Source organism: Hylobates moloch, unplaced genomic scaffold (genome assembly GCF_009828535.3).
Source record: "Hylobates moloch isolate HMO894 unplaced genomic scaffold, HMol_V3 SCAFFOLD_8, whole genome shotgun sequence".
Taxonomy (NCBI): domain Eukaryota; kingdom Metazoa; phylum Chordata; class Mammalia; order Primates; family Hylobatidae; genus Hylobates; species Hylobates moloch.
In genome coordinates, this window is record NW_026652283.1 from 91,422,762 (window position 1) to 91,442,004 (window position 19,243).

The 19,243-nt window shown below is 38.5% G+C and overlaps 1 protein-coding gene across 3 annotated transcripts in view; it reads right to left on the reverse strand.

Moving 5' to 3' along the window:
• CTDSPL (CTD small phosphatase like) overlaps positions 1 to 19,243 on the reverse strand; it is a 129,994-nt gene that overhangs the window by 109,730 nt on the left and 1,021 nt on the right. The window lies entirely within an intron of this gene.

Here is a 19,243-nt window from a genome sequence, read left to right on the forward strand (position 1 = left end):
ATTCACCATTCCTGAACATTCTTTTTTCAGTTTTTCAACACACATATATATCCATACATTATATATACATAGAAACTATTTTTTGCATGTTTTCACACTTTATATGTATGGTACCATGCTGTATGTATTATGGAACTTGGTGTTTTTTGTTGTTGTTCAACATTACATTTTTTAGTTTTAGCCATGTTAGTAGACGTTATGTTAGTGTTTTCCTTTTAATTTCATTATTTGAACATGTATCAATTTATTTATCTAGGATTTTTATTTATATTTTTACTTTTTTGAGACGGAGTCTCACACTGTTATCCAGGCTGGAGTGCAGTGGCGCGATCTTGGCTCACTGCAACTTCCACCTCCTGCATTTAAGCGATTCTCCTGCCTCAGGCTTCCGAGTAGCTGGGATTACAGGCATCCACCACCAGGCCCGGCTAACTTTTGTATTTTTAGTAGAGACAGGATTTCACCATGTTGGCCAGGCTGGTCTTGAACTCCTAACCTCAAGCGATCCGCCTGCCTTAGCCTCCTAACGTGCTGGGATTACAGGCGTGAGCCACTGCGCCTGGCCAGGATTTTGTATTTATATGATCTCTTCTGAACAGGTCTCAGTGCAGCTCCTCAAAAGAGTATATACCTAAAGAGAATCAAGGGGCCTATAAGAACTGGCCTCTTTTTATTTCTAATAGTTCCTAGAAAATGAGCACCAAGTTTAATTAAAGCAAGTATCTTATGAAGCTGCTTCCAAGCTGAATCATGAGCAGGTGGGAGCCACAGTACATTTCTTTCTTTCTTTTTTTTTTTTTTTTTGGTCCCCCTCAAGAGCAAGTAAGCTGCAGTATATTTCACTAGAATAGTTCCATGGTGTAGCTGAGCATTTTTCCTGCTGTGAAACGACCAAATCTGATTCTTAGGCTACACCAGAGGGTCCATAAGCCACTAACATCTTTTGACAAACTCCTTTCTATCTAAAATAGTTTAAGTGGATTCTCTGGTTTGCAACTAAGAACTCCGACCAATACAATGAGATTCAAGCATCTTTAAGAGCCTCCTTAGCACATTTTCCTTCTAAAAACATCTCAAAACTCCATTTGTATTTAGTTATACACCTAGATATAGTGTGTAAGTGGTAAGAGTGAGGCCTATCACTTCTCCCAGAATTTCAGAGATAAATGCTATTGGATTCTTGACCTTTACTACAAATTCTTTCTCTCACTTCTACGATTCGTAGTACACAAGTGATTATGAAGACAGTCAGGGGTTAACAACAAGACTCAAGGAAACAGAATGTGTTCTATAAACAATAAAATAACGTGCATTATAAGAAAATGTGGACTGTCATCTTGGGTGAGCTTAGAATTGATTGTTAAATATGCTGCCCATGACAGAGGCAAAAGTGGCATCTTTTGTAAAAATAACATCTTTCAAGATGTAAATCTGAAAGGGCTTGTAATAGTCTCCAAATACTATCTAAGCTTCATTTTTACCTTGTAGTCAGACAGACTAGGTTTGCCTCCTGGTTCTACTATTTGTTAGGTGCATATCTACATCACAAGCAAGTTACTTAACCTCTTTGAAACTGTTTCCTCAGCTGTAAAATGGAGAAAATTTTAAGATACCTATATCTTAAGGCTTTTGGAAGATGAAATAAGATATATATATCATATATATATATATATAATATTACTTGGTACACTGTAGTCATAAAAACATGATAACTTCCATGGCACTTTGCATATATCCTTTTCTTAAAGCACTGTGCTTAAATACCTCAAATACAACGGCAAGGTCTTATTCATGCATGCATCCCAAGCACTTGGAATGACTGAATAGCACAGTGGTACTCTAGAAATGCTTACTGAATAAATAAGAGATAGTATTAATAATAATTAATGTTTATTAAATGCTCATATACTTTGTACTATATATATGTATACATAAAATATTATTTAATATTCATATTAACCCTATAAGGTATTTACTACCATAAAATCAAGGCTCAGAGAGATTAAATAACTTGTCAGAGTTCACATAACTCTTAAGTGATATAGCTGGGATTCAAATCCAAGCCCACGTCCTTATACTCTATTTGCTGCATCCTGCACAAGCACTGCAGGAAGGTGTCAAGAAAAGGTGACACCTGAAGGGATCTCAGAGGAAAACTAAGCACCTATCAGGTACATGAGGGAAAAGGCATCTCAGTAAGAGGAACCAGTATATGTACAGTGTACAGTGAAGTGAAAAAACGGTGTTTAGGCTCAACAAGTGGCACAGAAGGAGAATCCCGCATAGGAGGCTCAAAAGGTGGCCTTTGGCCAGACTATGAAGGGTTACGGGCTGTGAAACTCATGTTTTGGGGGTCGCTGAGAAATATCTTTAATCCTACATTTCAGAGCTGTGCTTTAGAAATTTATATTCAGCAGCCCCTTGGAGGTTGTCTGGAATGAGAGCCCTGATGAGACAGGCAGATAGGTAGAAAAGGATGTTAGCCACTTGTCCAGTCTTTGGCCAACTCTGGGACTCTGGCCATCTCTACATTATTTTCTAAGTGATCTCTTGAAATTGTTGGCAATCAGAATTGTGATCTCTATATGAACTGGGTTATACTTCCTGAATGAAGACTTCACTCCTAGGAAAGTTTCACCTGATTTATTTACCTGGTGGTGATAGAACTCAAGCCACTTAGAGAAAAAACTTGGCTCTTCCCTTTTGTTTTGGGTAGTGTAACCACTTCTTTGTTTTCTGTAATTTTTTTTTGGATGGCCAGAAAGGTGTCCCACACACCCTCAAGACCCTAGGACCTCTCTGTAGAGCTGGGGCTTCAGTACATTTATTTTTGTTTTAGTGACATGCAACTCCATTATTCTCTTAGACACCCTATTAAGACAGTCATCATTTTTATACTATTGTATAACTATAGTTTAAACTCAAATGCTTATTTATCTTATCTTACGCTTTTGTATTAACTTTCTGCATAAGTATACTCAGTATTAGAAGAAATTCTCAGCCCCAATTTTAAACCTGAAAAAAAGATACACGATACAAAATCTGTTTGGGTAAGTGACTAAAATAAAGAGTGAAGAAAGTCCTACGTCTTGCCTTTCAGAGTCCCCCTAACTGCAAAATGTAGAATAAATCTGCCCTGACAGATTGTCAAATGCTTTCATCTTCTCTTCTGTTTAAATCATGACCAAAAACTTACTTCTGAGGGAAAGCTGGTACTATCCTAAGTTTAACACTGCTTCATATTAAGGAAAGCGATCAAAATTTAAGGAGAGATTAGAATCCAGAAATAGGCCCACACATATATATAGTCATTGATTTTTAATAAAGGTTCAAAGGCAAAACAATGAAGAAAGGATGGTCTTTTCAATAAATGATACAGAAACAACTGGACATCCACGTATGCAAACAAACTTTAATCCATGCCTTTTACTTTATCCAAAAGCTAATCCAAAATAGAAACCTCCCTTTCCTCCCTCCAAAAAGCTTCTGGAGAAAACACAGGTGAAAATCTTTGTAACCTTGGGTTCACAAAGATTTTTCAGGTATGACACCATAAGTATGATCCAGAAAAGGAAAAAAATGATAAACTGGACTTCATCAAATTAGAAATTTCTGATCTTCAAAAGACACTGTTAATACCTCGCACTCATGAGAATGGCTACTTTAAAAAACAAACAAACAAACAAACAAAACCAGAAGATAACAAGTGTGATGAGGATGTGGAGACACTGAAACCCCTGTGCACTGTTGGTGGGAATGCTGTGGAAAACAGTATGGAGGTGATATAGTTTGGATGTCTGTTCCCTCCAGATTTCATGTTGAAATGTGATCCTCAGTGTTGACAGTGGGGCCCGGTGGGAGCTGTTTGCGTCATGGGAGCGGATCCCTCATGAATGGTGCCCTCCCCATGGAAATGAGTTATCAGGTGATCTGATTATTAAAGAGAGTCTGGGACCTCCTCGCTCTCTCTCTTGCTTCCTCTCTTGCCATCCCCCTTTGCCTTCTGCCATGACTATAAGCTTCCTGAGGCTACATCAGAAGCCAAGCAGATGTCGGTGCCATGCCTGTACTGCCTGCAGAACCACAAGCCAAATAAAATGTGTTTCTTTATAAATTACCCATCTCAGGTATTCCTTTATAGCAATGCAAAACAGACTAATACAGGAGGTTACTCAAAACAGTACAAACAGAATTACCATATCCAGCAATTCTACTTCTGGATATATACCCCAAAGAACTGAAAGCAGAGACTCAAACACCTGTGTTCATACAAGTATAATTCACAATCACTAAAACATGGAAGCAACACAAGTGTCCATCAACCAATGAATGGATAGGCAAAGGTGAAAGGTGGCATACATACACAATGGACCACTATTCAGCCTTAAAAAGGAAGATAATTCTAACACATGATACAACATGGATGAACCTTGAGGGCAGTATGCTAAGTGAAGTAAGCCTGTCACAAAAAAATACTGTATGATTCCACTTATATGAGGCATATGGAGTAGGCAAATTCACAGAGAGAGAAAGAAGAATGGTGGTCATCAGGGCAAGAAGGGAATGGGGAGTTATTGTTTAATGAGTAGTTTCATTTTTGCAATATGAAAAGAGTTCTGGAGATGGATGGTGGTGATAGCTGCACAGCAATATGAATGTACTTAATACTAATGAATTGTATACTTAAAAGTAGTTAAGACGATCAATTTTATTTTATTTTTTTGAGACAAGAGTCTCACTGTGTCACCCAGGCTGGAGTACAGAGGCGCAATCTCGGTTCACTGCAACCTCTGCCTCCTGGGTTCAAGCGATTCTCCTACCTCAGCCTCTTGAGTAGCTGGGATTACAGGCGTGCACCACCACACCTGGCTAATTTTTCTATTTTTAGTAGAGATGGGGTTTCACCATGTTAGTCAGGCTGGTCTTGAACTCCTGACCTCGTGATCCACCCGCCTCAGCCTCCCAAAGTGCTGGGATTACAGGTGTGAGCCATTGCTAAATTTAATGTTATATATATTTTATCATAATAAGAATTTTTGAAAAAAAAAAGACATTGCTAAGAGAATAAAAATATAAACCATAGACTGGGAAAAACATTTGCAAAACACATATTCAACAAACTACTTGTAAACAGAATTACATAAAAAAACCCACAATAATAAAATAACCCACTCAAACAATTCAGTTTTTAAAAAATGGCAGCAGTTTAAACACTTCACCAAGGAAGTTATTTGGACAGCAAATAAACACATAAAAAGAAGTTCAGCATCATCAGAGATTTAGGAAACACAAAATGAAACTATGATGAGATACCACTAAATACCAACTATAATGGCTAAAATTTAAAAACTGACAATATCAAGTGCTGACAAGGATGTAGATCAACTGGAAGTATCATACATTGCTGGTGGGAGTCAAAATGGTACCACCACAGAGAATATTTTGGGGGTGATGGAAATACTCTCTATCTTGATTGTGGTAGTGGTTATACAGCTGTATGAGTTTGCCAAAACTCATGAAACTTTTTAACCTGGGTTACACGAAAAAGAGTAATTTTTACAGTATGCAAATTTACCTTAAATTTTTTTTTTAATGAGACATGGTCTTGCTCTGTCACTCAGGTTGGAGTGCAGTCGTGCAATGATGGCTCACTACAGCCTCCACTTCCCAGGATCAAGGAATCCTCTGCCTCATCCTCCTAAAGTGCTGAGACCACAGGTGTGCACCACCATGCCCTACTAATTTATTTTTATTTTTTGTAGAGATGGGGTCCCATCATGTTTTCCAGGCTGGTCTATAACTCCTGGGCCCCAGTGATCCTCCCACCTCAGTCTCCTAAAGTGCTGGGATTACAGGTGTGAGCCACCACACCCAGTCAATAAAAAATTAAACTTAAAAAAATTCAAGGACAGAAGACAGGCCTATGTAGTGATACAAGGTCTACTATGGAGTAGAAAAACTAATGCTTACCAATAAGTGCTCATACATTAGACAGAATTAATAGCAACTCAAATTTTACACTTATTTCATGATTGCTATGAAATGTATAATTCTAACTAAAACAAAAATGAATATGTTCAGCTATATCCTCAAAAAGAGAAAATAAAATATGACTCTAACTGAAGTCTTTGGAATTAAAGCCAATGGTTTCTGACTTGTACATAAGGGAGCCAGATACTTAGAACAAATGTATGACAGGCTAAGCATAAGAGCTAAATCTTGATTAGAATACAGAGAGAAAGATTACGTACAATTTAAAGTACAGTATGAATTCTTATTGGTACTAAAAGGCTACATTTATTCAAGCCATGTTGACAAGGCAGTGCAGTCTGTTCAAGAAAGCCTGAAACACTGAAAGCTTAAATACTGATTTTGAAAGGTAAGAATAGCATCAGTCATCAAATATTAAGCTGCTTCTCTTCAATTTTTAAAGTGCTTTAAATACCAAGATTTTAAAACATTTTGGCAAATAGTCTTCATATAAATTATAATTACAAAGAAAGCTTTCGGTTTTTAACTAGAAGCAGCTACTCAGAATCAAAATGAGCTATTACTTAGGTGATTACATAATCTCTAGCATCCAGAAAGGCCACTGCTTATTAGGTCCTGGTTTCAGAGGACTATACCACCAGTGTTTCCAGTCTTGATCTCAAATACAAAAATGTCCACATCCCAACCCAGTGCTACAAACAGTTCCTGAGACTTTGCTCCATTATTTAATGTTATTTCAGAGCCATAAAGCCAAGTATTTGCTTAGTTTTATTTCAAATAAAGCACTGAATATGCATCCCCATTTTTTAAATATAGGAAAATGTATGTTAAGAAATTAAAGGGAAGAATTATTTAAAGGTAGTGGATTTTTAAGAGAAAGATAGGGCATTAAAATACTGAACTTTAAATGTCTGGTAAGTCAAGATTTCAGATCTGCAAAGTAAGTTCTAAGATATATAATTCAACATTACCCAAGAGAATCCCTTCACTTCCTTTTTCAATAGCTAGATGGTGCTTCCCTTGGCACCATATGTTACCATCAAAGCAAACGAAGAAACTTGTGTGTGTGCATGTGTGTCTGTCTGTATTTATTTATTATTATTATTATTATTATTATTTGAGACAGAGTCTCACTCTGTCGCCAGGCTAAAGTGCAGTGGTGCAATCTTGGGTCACTGCAACCTCCGCCTTCCGGATTCAAGCGATTCTCCTGCCTCAGCCTCCCGAGTAGCTGGGACTACAGGTGTGCGCCATCATGCCCAGCTCATTTTTGTAGTTTTAGTAGAGACGGGATTTCACCATGTTGGCCAGGATGGTCTCAATCTCTTGACCTCGTGATCTGGCTGCCTCGGCCTCCCAAAGGGCTGGGATTACAGGCGTTGAGCTACCGTGCCCGGCCTTGTGTCTGTATTTAAATCTAGACTTATTTATGGCCAGAGCATTTCCTGACCATGGCCAACTCCTAGCTGAACAGCCTGGTGAACCCACTGGCACTTTTACGTATCCCCTCAATCCACACCCTCAACATCACCAAAAGGGAAAAAGCCATTTACTTCAGAATTAAACCTGAAGTGGTGTGGTCCCTTCTGAACACCCAGTGCTGCCATGCCAAATGGGGTTCTTCCCCAACCTGGGATGCTACAGTTAAGTACAGCTTGGGGCAAGTTTCTGGAGCCCAAAGACCTACTTTCAGGGTAGCCCAGACTGGAAGCTGACTCTTCTAGTCACTAGCCAGCAAGCCCTGTCTACGCACCATGAGTGCTAAATCCAGATATAAGGTCCTTTGTGTTTGCCCCAAGAAGACATTTTTGTTTACTTAAATGGATGCTTCCTTAACTGAGAAACAAAGTGAAAGCTATCAGGTTAAACATGCTTGCTAATCAAACAGAATATTAGATTTAAAATACATTTAAGTTAGGACACTCATGAACTTGAAGCTAAAATTTTGATATTAAGACCAAAGTTTATGAATGCATCTAATTAAGGTTGGTTAAATCACAGTTGTCACTGATGCCCTACTGGTCTAGACTTGATTTCACAGTGAATTATCTTTTCTCTTTTTAATGGACAATTAAGATTTTCAAAGCACTAACTGAATTTGACTTTTACATCAGTCATTAGCATAATATTGAAATAAACCTTTAAAATGACAACTTTCTAATTCTAGTCTTCCTTAAAATACTTAATTTGGATAGGTCTAAAAATCAGGGGACTTCTGCCTCCAAGAAGATGGAGTAGACACACGTCTTCCTCTGTTTCCCACTAAGTACAACTGAAAATCCTGGACATTATATATAAAATAAACATCAAAAGACTGTGAAAGATGGAAAGAAGAAGGCAGATCAGCTAGGGACCTTGAATCCTAAAGAACAATAGGGTGGTGATTTCCCTGGGTTTTCTTTTTTCCTGGTAGATAGATCCTAGACTTGGAGGTAAAGAAGCTGGCTATGGGAGAAAACCGACAGTTGTAGACAAAGAGACCCAATAAAAGCCTACTCTCTGTAACCAAAGGACCAGAAAAGGGACAGTCTAGCAAGACAGAAATCTTTCAGACAAAACTGCTCTACTATAGCCTAATATCACCCCCATCCCTCCCGCCACACACCTACTCATGCCAGAGAAAACCTAATGGCTACCTAGAATTCCACCCTCATAGGGTGTAATGAGGCATCCCCACCCATGCTGGAGTGGTGTTAAAGGCGGCCAAACATGAAGCAGGGACTCCTCCCTGAAAGCTGGTAATGAGCTCCCTCTTCTCCCAGTGGTCAGTGGAGACCACATGTCCACCTTGGACTTCTACTCCTATCCAGCAGTAACGAGATGCTCCCCTTCCCATTGAGGTGGTGTCAGAGGAGGCACGGGAAGAGTCAGGGCTTTCACTCACAGCCAGTGGTAATGAACACTCCCATTGCAGTACAGTAGAGACCACACAGAAGCCAAACTCTCTTCCTGCCCAGCAGTAGGACAAAAGAGGCCAAGTGGGGGCTGGGCGCGGTGGCTCACGCCTATAATCCCAGCACTTTGGGAGGCCAGGGCGGGCAGATCAAGAGGTCAAGAGATCGAGACCATCCTAGCCAACACGGTGAAACCCCGCCTCTACTAAAAATACAAAAACTAGCTGGGCATGCTGGCAGGCGCCTGTAGTCCCCGCTACTCAGAAGGCTGAGGCAGGAGAATCACTTGAACCCGGGACGTGGAGGTTGCAGTTAGCTGAGATCACACCACTTCACTCCAGCGTGGGCAACAGAGTGACTCAGTCTCAAAAAAAAAAAAAAAAAAGATAAAAAATTTAAAAACAAACAAAAAAGAGCCTAAGTAGGGAGCCTTGACATCCACCTCCACCTGACATTAACAAGGCAGTGCTTCCCCTTTCCTGCTGGGGGCATGTCAGAGAAAACCAACCAAAACAGAAGGCTTAAATAAGACCCAGAGTCTCATAACATAATACAAAAATGTCCAGGTTTCAATTGTAATTTGCTTGTTATATGAAGAACAAGGACTTCCCAAACTGAATGAAAAAAATCAATAAATGCCAATCCAACACCAGGATGACAGAGATCCTACACTTACCTGATAAAGATTTTAAAGCAGCCATGATTTTTAAAAAAATGCTCCAACAAACAATTAGGAGCATGTTTAAAGCCTGGGTAACATAGGCTGACCCCTGACTCTACAAAAAATACAAAACATTAAGCCAGGCAAAACAAGATATGTGTCTGTAGTCACAGCTACTCAGGAGGCTGAGATGGGAGGATCACTTGAGCCCACGAGGTTGAGGCTGCAGTGAGCCATGATTGCACCATTGCACTCCACTCTAGCCTGAGTGAGACAGAGCCTCAGCAAAGAAATAGTCTCGGCAGAGAAGAAGAAGATATAAAGAAAAACCAAATGGAAAATTTAGAACTAAAAAATATAATAATTGAGATAAAAATCTCAGTGGATGTGCTCAGTAGCAGACTAGAAGAAATAAGGAAAAAACCCCAACAAACTTGAAGACAGAACAACAGAAATTACCCAGCTGAACAACATAGGAGAGAAAAGACTGAAAACCAAAAAAGCTCAGTATGGATAAACCTGTGGGACTATAACAAAAGATCTAACATTTATGTCATCATAGTCTCAGAAGGAGAAGAGAAAGAGCAGAGCTAAAAAAGTACTCAAGAAAATAATGCCTGAAAACTCCCCCAATTTAGCAAAGACATAAACCAAGAAGCAGAATGAACTGCAAACAGAATAAGCTAAAAGAAATCCATGCCAAGACATATCATAACTAAACTTCTGAAAGCTAAAGATGGTAGGGGGCCACTTTGGAACACAGTTTGGCAGTATCTTACAAAACAACAAAATACTCTTACCATACAATCCAGCAATCATGTTCCTTGGTATTTACCCTAAAGAGCTGAAAACTTACATCTACACAAAGACCTGCACACATATGTTTATAGTAGCTTTATTCATAAGGGCTAAAACTTGGAAGCAACCAACATGCCCTTCAGTAGGTGAATGGATAAACTGTGTTCCATACAGACTATGAAATATTAATCAGTATTAAAAAGAAATAAGTTAACAAGCCATGAAAAGACATGGAGGAAATGAAAATGCATATTACTAAGTGAAGGAAGCAAATCTGAAATGGCTACATACTATATGATTCCAAGTATATGACATTCTAGGAAAGGCAAACCTATGGTGACAGTAAAAAGATCAGTGGTTGCCAGGGATTGGGCAGGGGAGAGAGAGATGAATAAGTGGAGCACAGAGGATGTTTAGGGCAATGAAATTATTCTGTATAATACTATAATGGGGGTACATGTCATTATACATTTGTACAAACTCATAGAATATAAAACCCCAGGAGTGAACCCTTATGTTCTCGGACCTTGGGTGATGATGACATGTCAACACAGGTTTATCAACTGTAATAAATGGGCCACTCTGGTGTGGGATGTTGATAGTATGCGGAGCTATGCATTTGTGCGGTCAGGGAACATATGGAAATTCTCTGTGCTTTCTGCTCAATTTGGCTGTGAATCTAAAACTGCTTTTAAAAATAAAGTATATTTTTAAAAAGTATTGAACTGAATGAAAACCAAAATTGCAAAATATCAAAATTTGTGGGACACAGCTAAGGTAGTGTTGAGAGAGAAACTTGTAGCACTAAATGCATAAATTAGGAAAGGGAGAAAGTCTCAAATCATTCATCTAAGTGCCCCTTCAAGAACCTAGAAAAAGAAGAGCAAAATAAACCCAAATAAAGCAGAAGGAAGGAAATAAAGATAAGAACAGAAATCAACAAAGTTGGAAACAGAAAAGCAATTTAAAAAATCAATGCGACAAATAACTGGTTATTTGTAAAGAATAAGAAAATTGAGAAACCTCCAGCAAGACTGACACACAAAAAATAAGATGGAGGACACACATTGTCAATATCAGGAATGAAACAGGGCATAACACTACAGATTCTGCAGGCATCAAAAAGGTAATAAGGGAATAATGCTATGAATAGCTGTATACACACAAATTTGACAACTTAGATGAAATGAGTCAAATCTCAGAAAAACAAAAAACTACCCAAGTTACCCAATCTGAAAGAGATAATTTAAATAGCTCTATAACTATTAAGAAAATTCAATTTATAGTTTAAAAATTCCCCCCAACCCCCATCCCCCCGAAGAAAAAGTCCAGGCCCAGATGATTTCACTGGAAAATTCACACCAATTCTACACAATCTCTTCCAGAATAAAAAAGAGAGGTAACACTGATACCAAACTAGATAAAGACAACACAAAAAAAGAAAACTGCAGACCAACATCACTTACAGACAAAAAAAATCCTTAACAAAATATTAGCAAATAGAACTCATCAATATACAGAAAGAATTATACGCCACAACCAAGTAAGGTTTATTCCATGGACGCAAGTCTGGTTCAATATTCAAAAATCGGTTTAAGCTATCGCATTAACAGACTAACGGAGAAAAATCACGTGATTACACTAATTGTTGCAGAAAAAGCATAAGACAAAAGTCAACATCTATTCTTGATTAAAAACTCTCAGAAAAATTGAATTAGAAGGTTACTTCCTCAACCTGTTAAAGACTTCTATTAAAAAACCTATGGCTGGCTTTATACTAACGATAAAATACTGAATGGTTTCCCCCTAAGACTGGGACCAAGGCAAGGATGTCCATTCTCACTACTCTTGTTCGACATAGTGCTAAAGTTCTAGTCAGTGCAATAAAGCAAGAAAAAGAAATAAAAGGCATACAAGTCAGAATGAAGACATATAAGTGTTCTTATTTGATGACATGTTTGTGTATGTAAAAAACCTCAGGGAATCTATAAAAAGCCTCTTACAACTAATAAGTGAACTCAGCAAGGTCATAGCATACAAGATAAGTATTCAAAAATCTTTTGTATGTCTGTATATTAGCACTGAACACGTGGGCACCAAAATAAAAAATAAATACAATTGACAGTCGTTTAAAAAATAAACACTCTACAGCATTGTAGGATAACTATGGGCAACAATACTATATAGTTTTAAATAATTAAAAGGAGGATAATAAATGCGCCCAACACAAAGAAATGATAAATGTTTGAGATGATGGATATGCTAATTACCTTGATCTGATCACTACGCAATGTGTGTATATCATCATTACATACCCTATATGTATAATTATGATGTATCAATTAAAATAGGTATAGTTTAAAAAGAACACTTAGATGTAAATCTAATAAAATATTAACAGGACTTGTATGCTGCAAGCCTGATGGCAGACTCAAAGATCTAAATAAATAGTGAGACGTACTGTGTTCATGGATTGGAAGACTTAATCTAGAAAAGATGTCAGTTCTTCTCAAATTGATACACAGGTTTAATTCATTTCCTATCAAAATCTCAGGCAGATTTTTTGTAGATATAGACAAGACTATTGTAAAATTTACATAATGTGGCAACAAAACTAGAACAGCTAAAACAATTTTGAAAAAGAACAAAAGTTGGAAGGATCAGTCTACTCTATATCCTGACTTATTATTTAGCTACAGTAATCAAGATTATATAGTATAGGCAGGGGGATGGACATATAGATCAGTGGGACAAAATAAATAAACCCAGAAACAGACCCACATAATTATGCCCAACTAATTTTTGACAAAGATGCAAAAGAAATTCAAAGGAGGAAGGACAGATAACTTTTTCAACAAATGTAGCTGAAGCAAACAGACACTCAGAGACAAAAAACCAAACCAAAGTTTCACACCTTATTAAAAAATGGACTCAGAATGGATCATGAACTTAAATTTAATGTAAAATTATAAAACTTGGTAAAAGCGTAGGAGAAAACCTTTGGGATCTAGTGCTAGGCAGAGAGTTCTTAGATTTGACACCAAAAGCACAATAAATAAAAGGAAATATTTATATATTGCACCTTATCAAAATTTAAAACTTTTGCTCTGAAAAAGGCTCTTGAGAGGATGAAAAGCCAAGCTATAGGCTAGAAGAAATACTTGCAAACCACATATCTGAAAAAGGACTAATATCTATAATATATAAAAATTCTCAAAACTTGACAGTTTAAAACAATCCAATTAGAACATGGGCAAAAGACATGAAGGGACAGCTCATCAAAGAAGATATATAGAAGAAAAATAAACACATGAAAAGATGTTCAACTTCATTAGCCATCAGGGAAATGCAAATTAAAACCATAATAAGCTACCAACACGTATCAGAATGGCTAATATGAAAAATAGTGAAGTGATAATTACTCAAGGTGATGGATACCCTAAATACCCTGACTTGATCATTACATTATTCTATGGATATAAAATATCATATGTACCTCAGAAAAATGTACAAATATTATATATCAGTTTTTAAAAAAGAAATGAAAAAGGTAACTCAAAGGAGTTCCTTTGTAGTGACAAACGAGTTCTGCAGCTTGTGATGGTGGTTATACAAATATAAATGTGTTAAAAAGATGCATAAAGCTACAAAAAATGAATTCATGCAAAAATCAGTGAAATGTGAGTAAGGTCTGTAGTCTAAACAACTGTATTTGCCAATGTCAATTTCCTGGTTTTGATAATGAAATATACAATTATATAAGATGTTAGCATTAGGGGACACTAGGTGATGGGTACAGGGGACCTCTCTGTATTATTTTTGCAACTTCTTTCGAGTCTATAATTATTTCAAAATAAAAATTTTTAAAAACAGTGACAACACCAAATGCTGGTGAGGATGCAGAGAAACTGGATCACTTATACATTGCTGGTGGGTATGTAAAATGCTACATTTACTCAAGAAAACAGTTTGGCAGTTTCTTTAAAAAGTAAACATGCAACTACCATATGATCCAGCAATTGCACACTGGGCATTTATCCCAGAGAAATGAAGACTTAGGTTCAAACAAAAACATGTATACCAATGTTTATTGCAGCTTTATTCATAATACTCAAAATCTAGAAACAATGTACACATCATTCAAAGTGTGAATGGTTAAACAAACTGTGGTATATCCATGTCATGGAATACAATTGAGCAATTTTTTAAAAAAGATTAATACAAGGAACAACCTGGATTAATCTCCAGATAATTATGTTGAGTGAAAAAAAGCAATTCCAAAAGATCACATACTGTTTGATTCCATTTAGATAATGTTCCTAAAAAGATAAAATTTTAGAAATGTAGAGTGGATTAGTGGTCACCAGTGGGCTAAGGAGCAGGGTGGGCATGGGAGGGAAGCAGTGTGACTCTGAAGGGCAACAGGAGGGATCCACCTAGTGATGAAATTTTTTCTGTACCTTGACTATATCAATGTCAACATCCTGATGTGATACTATACAGTTTTACAAGATGTCAGTAATAAGAGAAACTGGGTAGAGGGCATAGAAAGTCTCTGTGACTTCTTAAAACTGCATGTAAATTTACAGTTATCTCCAAATAAAAAGTTTAATATAAAAAAGTTAATCAATCTGAATCTACTACAAATCTGCTTCTGTCATCTGAAATAATTATTGCTTTCAAAAGTCTTCTCTTTGCTATAATTTTGTCAGCAGCCCAAAGCTTAAAGTTTCTGAGTCAACACTGAGTATTACAAACATCTAAAGGAAACACATCTAGCACCTTAGGCCAAAATATCTGCCCAAACAAATTTTCCTGCAGAAATCTCATCAAGGACACATATTAGCTTACAAAACAATTAACTGTTTAGATATCATTGATATGTTCTTGCTAATACTGCATACTAATTGAGTTTTTTTTGTTTTATTATTGTTCAATTCCCTCAAATTATTTCTTTCCCTTCAAAGAGCTATGGGAAATTTCTTTTTTTAGTTAAAAAATTTCATCTGTAAAATGAGTATATTTCATTAATATTTAAAGAAAAGGCAAAGTCTCCTCTCCCTAGAGGAATCTTTGTTGTCCAGTCCTCTCCCAGAGGAATATTTGTTGTCAGCTTATTTCCTTCCATATTACTTTTTCTGTATTTCTAAACAAATACACAGTTGTGTGTGTGTATGTGTGATTTTTTTTTACAAAGGTAGGAACCATACTGTTTATACTGTTCTTCAAAATTTTTCCTGCTTTAAAATGTCTTGAAAATTCACATATCTGTATGTTTAGATTTAATTTAGCTCATTCTTTTCAACTGCCTCACAGTATTCTGCTATTGATGTATCACAGCCTAACCATTCACCTACCGACACTTAGGATGGTTCTAATACTTGCTATTGCAAGCAATGTAGCCGTTAAGTGAAAATCCTTGTACATGTTTCTTTGAGCACAAATGAGGTTATTTCTCTAGAACAGAAACTCAGAAGTAGAACAGGAGCTTTCAATGTGTGGTCAATACTGCTGTTTGGCTGAACCAATACCTGTTCCCACCTATTTTCAATCTTCTCCCCTCCTGCCTCCCACAGGAAAGGCTGGAAAAGCTGGAAACTCACTTTCCTCACTCTGTTTGCAGCAAAGGGTGGCCATGTGGCCTGGTTCTGGCCAATTTAACATCAGCAAAGTTTTCTGGGTGGTCCCTAGGAATGTTTTTGCATTTCTGCTTTCCAGGTAAAAGGAAGACACAAGACTGGCACTCTTTTTCCTGCCCTAAAGGTGGCTGTGGTGTTTGGAGGGGTGGCAGCCATGCTATAACATGAGGGAACGGCCGGGCGCGGAGGCTCACGCTTGTAATCCCAGCACTTTGGGAGGCCGAGGCGGGCGGATCACGAGGTCGGGAGATCGAGACCACGGTGAAACCCCGTCTCTACTAAAAATACAAAAAATTAGCCGGGCGTGGTGGCGGGCGCCTGTAGTCCCAGCTACTCGGAGAGGCTGAGGCAGGAGAATGGCATGAACCCGGGAGGCGGAGCTTGCAGTGAGCCGAGATTGCGCCACTGCACTCCAGCCTGGGCAACAGAGCAAGACTCCGTCTCAAAAAAAAAAAAAAAAAAAAAAAAAAAACATGAGGGAAAACCAGGAGAATCACTATGATGTTGGCCCTGGTATCAATGAATTGCTGACAAAGCTATCAGCAGCCTACCTCAGACAGCTTATTATGTGGGAAGAATAAACTCCTATTGGTTTAAGCTGCAGTAAATCTGGTTTTCTGTTACTTGCAGCCAAATGTGTTCCTGATTCAGTATTAAATTACTCTCTAAAAACTCTGTACTCACTTTATTCTCTCACAAAAGTCTATTAAGTCATTTTCCAAACCTTTGTCTACTTTGAACATCGGCAGTCATTTAAATGTTTAACCAAGCTGATGCATGAAAAGGTTTCACATGAAGTAGAGCACCATTTCATGTATTTATTGGCCATTCAGATTTCTTCCTCTATGACTTTCTTGTTCCTAACTCTTGTCCACTTTTCTACTGTACTGTTGGACATTTTCTTATTAATGTGTAAGAGGAAATTTCCAGATTGCAAAGTAGGCTGAGTTAAACTTACTGGGAAATTTGTCTCTTTATCTTGACATTATCAACCAAATCAAACACAAATGTAAGATATGAGCATTCTGTGACAGGCCAGGCTGACAGTGACAGTCATCTCTGAGTTGTGCACCACCACGTGGCAATGTGTCAAGAAGTAATTCAACTTGGTGCAAAACACCACAGCCCATGCTTAGTACTTCCTTTGTAAATCTGTATCTAAAGAAAGATTTATGGAATCATGACACACTGGTGAACGAGGCAGAGTCTTTAATGTACATCATCTCTTTGAACCCTCAGGTCACACCCCAGAGGTAGGCATTACTATTCCTATTTTACAGAATAAATGATGAAAGTAAACATGTAAAAGCAATAGTTTCTTTCCTATTATAAAACTTAAAATATTCCAGGCCTAATATTTTTAAAACAAAATAATTGTTTATCTCAAAATAAAATTATATAAAATACATTTTTACATAATATAAAATTTTGTAAAAATGTATTTTACATAATTGTATGTGCCCATCTGAATATATCAACACGCTTAAGCTAGAAACATTGCTGAACCGGTTTACAGGTTTATAAATCTGAAGAAACTGTCCTAACATTTGGCTCTAGAGTTTATTGCCACATTATAGGTAACCAAAATTATTTCCATTTTTTAAAGTGAAGAACTAAATTGAGTAGGATTTCAATGCTTCAGCAAGAAGGACCTACTAGCCAACCACCCCACCCCAGGGCTGCAGGTAAAGAATTCCTCTAATCGGTTAACAAACAACCAATCTGACACTGGCAAACAAAAAAGGCTGCTAAAGATAATAAAAGATTGTCATGAAAAGTAATGTAAACAAGTTGAATAGAACAAGCACTATCCTGGAGTATTTGTACATGGTTTGGATTTTGGCTAGATTGATTCTTTGTTTTAAAAATCCTAGCAGCTAGAGGAAAAGGGAAAGTTGGCAGAGCTCCTGCTCCTGCTCCTGCTCCTGGAGTCAGGTGGCGGGCAGCAGGTTTGAGGCTCTGACAAATATTTCCCTGCTTTGTGCCACACCTCTCCTCAAAGAGCTGTGGATTCTCTCTGGCAAAGCATCACACAAAGCATTCAATCCACAGCTGGTAAGGAACACAGGCAGCAAACCTCCTTGATGCCTCCAACCAAACGCTCCCTGAGGGCACACACCCAGCCAGGGCTCCAAGAACTAACAGCCCGCCCCTATGGCAGGAAGTCCAGATCACCAAGCAGCTGCCCACTTGGGTCCCAGAGAAATATGGGGATTTACCTGGAGCACTCTCTTGCAGAATTTTTTAGACCATCTGAAAGGCATAGAAAAATGCCTGAGAGAGTTTGAATTCTTTATTTTACATAAAAGAAATCCAGTCTGCAGACACATACAATGTTTGTGGTCTACGAAACTGCAAACAGGTTGACAAATGTCCAGCCTGAGGGTACCTGCTGGTTCCTTCCATTTTTCTGACGGGCTTGCCCAGTGACCTCTGCCTGAAGAGAGGCAGAATATTCCCCTTACTCCCACCCAGATTTCTAGCAGGGGCTGCACACCTCACCCACTGGCACAGCAAAGGTGGGAGCCCCTAGAAAGAAATCTGACTCATCCCCAAAGCCGGCTGTGGCCAGCTCCGGCCTGGAGAGGGGTCAGAGGTCCTGGTGGGCTGCACCTGACCTCAGTCCAGGTGTTCACGAGACGCAGGACAGGAAGAGAATGAGGCAAGCTTTAGTCACCAGAACAAAAGAAGCCAGATTCCTTGACCCTTCAAAACAGTCTGTCCAAGTCCCAACACACTAGAGGCACAGAAAGCTCCAGGCATGCAAGAGAGGGGGACACGCCAAGCCTCTAAGTGGGAACACAGACACCAAGGGAAAGGACAAAAAGGAAACAGAATGGGGGGGCTGAGGTCAAAATGTGCCAAAGTCAAACCAGGCACAGAAGCATAGTGCTGGCTGAGCCCCTGGCCAGCTCTCTGGGAGGGGACACTCCTGGCACCATAAGGGCTCCACAAGTGCCCTTTAAAGCTGGGTCCTAAAAGGGCCCCGGAAGGGCCAGGCCTTGTAAGTCCTCCCAACATGCTGGTGGCCCGGAGATGGCAAAGAGTGGAGAAGGGAGAAAGGGGGGATGGCTCGAAACTGCCTCTTCTCCCCCCCAGACTCCAGCACTTGCACAACCAACTAAACACACCGAGACACATGGCCTCATTGTCTGATACACAGGAAGGCACACACATCTGTACACACAGGTTCGTGGTTAGGTGCACTGATGCACACAGCCTCATTGTATGCAATTTACACACACACACCCCCTCCCAGT